Source organism: Hemiscyllium ocellatum, chromosome 1 (assembly GCF_020745735.1).
Source record: "Hemiscyllium ocellatum isolate sHemOce1 chromosome 1, sHemOce1.pat.X.cur, whole genome shotgun sequence".
Classification (NCBI taxonomy): Eukaryota; Metazoa; Chordata; class Chondrichthyes; order Orectolobiformes; family Hemiscylliidae; genus Hemiscyllium; species Hemiscyllium ocellatum.
The window spans coordinates 12,207,824-12,213,231 of NC_083401.1; the positions used below are offsets into that span (position 1 = coordinate 12,207,824).

The 5,408-nt window shown below is 53.2% G+C and overlaps 1 pseudogene; it reads right to left on the reverse strand.

Annotated features, from left to right (window-relative positions):
- Positions 1-4,866: 4,866 nt before the first annotated feature.
- On the reverse strand, positions 4,867-4,931 carry LOC132821075 (U6 spliceosomal RNA; annotated as a pseudogene).
- Between the last annotated feature and the right edge of the window lie 477 nt (positions 4,932-5,408).

Sequence of the window (5,408 nt, forward strand, 5' to 3'; positions counted from 1 at the left end):
TGTCCCCCTTGGTCTCTCTGATGAGGGCCCTCAGGGTCCTATCATTAACTGTGTAAGTCCTACCCTGGTTTGTCTTACCAAAATGTGACACCTTGCATTTATGTGAATTAAACTCTATCTACCACTGCTTGGCCCACCAGCCCAGTCGATCAAGATCCTGCTGTAAACTTGAATAAAGTTCTTCGCTGTCCGACATACCACCAATTTTGGTGTCACCTTCAAACTTACTAACTATACGTCTTATATCCTCATCCAAATCATTTATATAAATGATGAACATCAGTGGGCCCAGCACCAATCCTTGTGAAACCATGCTGGTCATGAACAACATGAACAGCAACCTTCTACCACCACCTTGTGTCTCCGACCATCAAACCAATTTTGTATCCAATTGACTAGTTCTCCTTGGATCCCATGTGATCTAACCTTACTAACCATGTAGAGCATTGTCGTATACCTTGCTAAAGTCTATGTGGACAAAGTCTACTGCTCTGTCTTCATCTATCTTCATGGTTACATCTTCAAAAAGCTTAATTAAGTTTATGAGATACAATTTCCTGCTCACAAAGCCATGTTGACTATCCCTAATCAGTTCTGGCCATTCCAAATGTATGCAGATCCTGTTTCTCAGAATGACCTCCAACAAGTTACCCACCGCTAACATCAGGCTCATTGGTCTACTGTTCCATGGCTTTTTCTTACAACTTTTCTTAAATAATAGTCATGATTTGGAGATGCTGGTGTTGAACTGGGGTGTACAAAGTTACAAATCATGCAGCACCAGGTTATAGTCTAACAGGTTTAATTGAAAGCACTAGCTTTCGGAGCACTGCTCCTTCACAACCATCTGATGAAGGAGCAGCGTTCCGAAGGCTAGTGTTTCCAATTAAACCTGTCGGACTATAACCTGGTGTTGTATGATTTGTAACTTTCTTAAATAACGGCCATGAACCCTCCAATTTCTTCCCTAGCTTCCCACAATGCTCTGTGTTCTAGTTCCTGTGTCCTATGTTCTATGTCCTATGTTCCATTCTCCAAGTTCTATGTCACACATTCAATGTCCTATGTCCTATATTCTATGTTGTATGTTCTGTGTTTGAGCTTGAGTTTGATGTATCATTGTCACATTGACTGACTGATTGATTGATTTACTCTCACGTGTACCGAAGTACAGTGAAAAGCTTTGTTTGCGAGCAGTGCAGGCCAATCATAGTAAGCAAGGATTAACAGATCAAAGAGACTTGGACAGAGGCATTCAGGTTACTTTGCCTACTGAGGCTAAAGATTTCCCATTCATCAGTCTAATACCGGCCGGGAAGAAGCTGTTCCTGAACCTGCTGGTGGGTGTGTTCAGGTTTCTGTACCTCCCGCCTGGTGAAAGAGGTTGTAGGAGATCATGTACTGAGATACAGTGAAAAGTGTTGTTTTGCATGCTCGACAAGCAGATCATACTGTACAAAGTGCATCAGGGTAACAGAACAGAAGGCGGAATACAGTGGTACTGCTGCAGAGAAGAAGCAGAGACCGAGAGATCAGCGTTCACATTTGAGTCTTTAAAGAGCACTGCTCTTGGGGCAGCAGCAGCATGGAGACGGGGAGGGATACAGTCAATGGTAGGCCCCAGGAATCTGCAGCGGCAACTCCTGTTGATATCATAACTTCAGAGATAAGAAAGGTTTTGGATTGGTGAGTGCCGCGTATCTGACAATTACTGGTTACCACCAGAAAGAAGCTGCAGATGTGTTGTTGGTTAAAGCACAGCAGGTTAGGCAGCATCCAAGGAATAGGAAATTCGATGTTTCGGGCATAAGCCCTTCATCAGGAATGAGGAGAATGTGCCAGGCAGGCTAAGATAAAAGGTAGGGAGGAGGGACTTGGGGGAGGGGCGATGGGGATGTGATAGGTGGAAGGAGGTCAAGGTGGGGGTGATAGGCCGGAGTGGGGTGGGGGTGGAGAGGTCAGGAAGAAGATTGCAGGTTAGGAGGGCGGTGCTGAGTTGAGGGAACCGACTGAGACAAGGTGGGGGGAGGGGAAATGAGGAAACTGGAGAAATCTGAGTTCATCCCTTGTGGTTGGAGAGTTCCCAGGCGGAAGATGAGACGCTCCTCCTCCAGCCGTCGTGTTGTTATGTTCTGCCGATGGAGGAGTCCAAGGACCTGCATGTCCTCAGTGGAGTGGGAGGGAGAGTTAAAGTGTTGAGCCACAGGGTGGTTGGGTTGGTTGGTCCGGGCGTCCCAGAGGTGTTCTCTGAAGCGTTCCGCAAGTAAGCGGCCCGTCTCCCCAATATAGAGGAGGCCACATCGGGTGCAGTGGATACAATAGATGATGTGTGTGGAGGTACAGGTGAATTTGTGGCGGATATGGAATGATCCCTTGGGGCCTTGGTGGGAAGTGAGGGAGGAGGTGTGGGCGCAAGTTTTACATTTCCTGCGGTTGCAGGGGAAGGTGCCGGGAGTGGAGGTTGGGTTGGTGGGGGGTATGGACCTGACGAGGGAGTCACAAAGGGAGTGGTCTTTGCGGAACGCTGATAGGGGAGGGGAGGGAAATATATCCCTGGTGGTGGAGTCCGTTTGGAGGTGGCGGAAATGACGGCGGATGATACCCAGTATACGGAGGTTGGTGGGGTGGTAGGTGAGAACCAGTGGGGTTCTGTCTTGGTGGCGGTTGGAGGAGCGGGGCTCAAGGGCAGAGGAGCGGGAAGTGGAGGAGATGCGGTGGAGGGCATCGTCGATCACGTCTGGGGGGAGTCTGCGGTCCTTGAAGAAGGAGGCCATCTGGGCTGTGCGGTGTTGGAACTGGTCCTCCTGGGAGCAGATGCGGCAGAGACGAAGGATTTGGGAATATGAGATGGAGTTTTTACAGGGGGCAGGGTGGGAGGAGGTGTAGTCCAGGTAGCTGTGGGAGTCAGTTGGTTTATAGTAGATGTCTGTGTTGAGTTGGTCGCCCGAGATAGAAATGGAAAGGTCTAGGAAGGGGAGGGAGGAGTCTGAGACAGTCCAGGTGAATTTCAGGTCGGGATGGAAGGTGTTAGTAAAGTTGATGAACTGTTCAACCTCCTTGTGGGAGCACGAGGCAGCGCCGATACAGTCATCGATGTAGCGGAGGAAAAGGTGGGGGATGGTGCCAGTGTAGTTGCGGAAGATGGACTGTTCCACATATCCTACAAAGAGACAGGCATAGCTGGGGCCCATGCGGGTGCCCATGGCAACTCCTTTAGTTTGGAGGAAGTGGGAGGATTGAAAAGAGAAGTTATTCAGGGTGAGGACCAGTTCAGTCAGTCGCAGGAGGGTGTCAGTGGAAGGGTACTGGTTGGTGCGGCGGGAAAGGAAGAAGCGGAGGGCTTTGAGTCCTTCGTGATGGGGGATGGAGGTGTACAGGGACTGGATGTCCATAGTGAAAATAAGGCGTTGGGGACCGGGGAAGCGAAAATCCTGGAGGAGGTGTAGGGCGTGGGTGGTGTCCCGAACGTCGGTGGGGAGTTCTTGGACTAAAGGGGACAGAACCGTGTCGAGGTACACGGAGATGAGTTCGGTGGGGCAGGAGCAGGCTGAGACAATGGGTCGGCCGGGGCAGTCAGGTTTGTGGATTTAGCAGGAGGTAGAAACGGGCGGTGCGGGGTTGTGGGACTATGAGGTTGGAGGCGGTGGATGGGAGATCCCCTGAGGTGATGAGGTTATGGATGGTCTGGGAGATGATGGTTTGATGGTGGGAGGTGGGGTCGTGGTCAAGGGGGCGATAAGAGGAGGCATCCGCGAGCTGGCGTTTGGCCTCAGCGGTATAAAGGTCGGTGCGCCAAACTACTACCGCGCCTCCCTTGTCTGCCGGTTTGATGGTGAGGTTGGGGTTGGAGCGGAGGGAGTGGAGGGCTGCATGTTCTGAGGGTGAGAGGTTGGAGTGGGTGAGAGGGGTGGACAGGTTGAGTCGGTTAATGTCGCGGCGGCAGTTGGCTATAAATAGACCGAGGGCAGGTAAGAGGCCAGCACGGGGTGTCCAGGTGGATGGGGTGTGTTGGAGGTGGGAGAAGGGGTCGTCAGAGGGTGGGCGGGAGTCTTGGTTGTGAAAGTAGGCACGGAGGCGAAGGCGGCGGAAGAATTGTTCAATATCGCGCCGCGTGTTGAGCTCATTAATCCGAGGGCGTAGGGGAATGAAGGTGAGGCCCCTGCTGAGGACTGATCTTTCATCCTCAGAGAGGGGGAGGTCTGGAGGGATGGTGAAGATCCGGCAAGGCTGGGAGCTAGGACCTGGTGTGGGTCTGGAGCTGGGGGTGGGGGCGGGGTTAGGGGCGGGGACAGAGATCGACGTGGGGCGGGGTTAGACGTGGTGACGAAGCTCGGTGTGGGGGCGGGGTCAAGCATGGGGGCGGGGTCATGCGTCGTGACGGAAATAAGCGTGGCGGCGGGGTTACGTGTGGTGGCGAAAGTCGGCGTGGGGGCGGGGTGATGCGTGATGACGAAGGTTTGCGTGAGGGCGGGGTTACATGTGGTGGCGTAAGTCGGCGTGGGGGCGGAGACACCTGAGACGTTGCGGTCGTGCAGGTTAGTGATGTCACTGGGGCGGAAGTGGCTGCAGCGACGGCAACCGAAGGGGCGGAAATGGTTGTGGCGACGGAAGAACCGTTGTCATTCCCGGTAGCCGCGGGGGTCGCGAGTCGGTCGGTGATCTTCCTGGCGATCATGGAAGCAGTTGTCTGTGCGGTGATCGCCAGGGCGGTTGTTTGGGCGGCGATCGCGGAGGCTCCGAGGTCGGTGGGGGCGGAAGTGACGTCATGGTCGGCAGCGGCCGTTGGTGCCGCGGGCGCTGTAGCGGCCACATGTGTAATGGCGTCCGACAGGCCGATAGAAGATTCTGGAACAGTTGAGGAAGCACGAATGTGGGGAACGCTTCACGAATTTGTGTGTCATCCTTGCGCAGGGGCCATGCTTATCTCCTCCTGGTCGGGACACCCACGCCCTCCACCTCCTCCATGATTTTCGCTTCCCCGGTCCCCAATGCCTTATTTTCACCATGGACATCCAGTCCCTGTATACCTCCATCCCCCATCACGAAGGACTCAAAGCCCTCCGCTTCTTCCTTTCATGCCGCACCAACCAGTACCCTTCCACTGACACCCTCCTTCGACTGACTGAACTGGTCCTCACCCTGAATAACTTCTCTTTTCAATCCTCCCACTTCCTCCAAACTAAAGGAGTTGCCATGGGCACCCGCATGGGCCCCAGCTATGCCTGTCTCTTTATAGGATATGTGGAACAGTCCATCTTCCGCAACTACACTGGCACCACCCCCCACCTTTTCCTCCGCTATATCGATGACTGTATCGGCGCTGCCTCGTGCTCCCACGAGGAGGTTGAACAGTTCATCAACTTTACTAACACCTTCCATCCCGACCTCAAATTCACCTGGACTGTCTC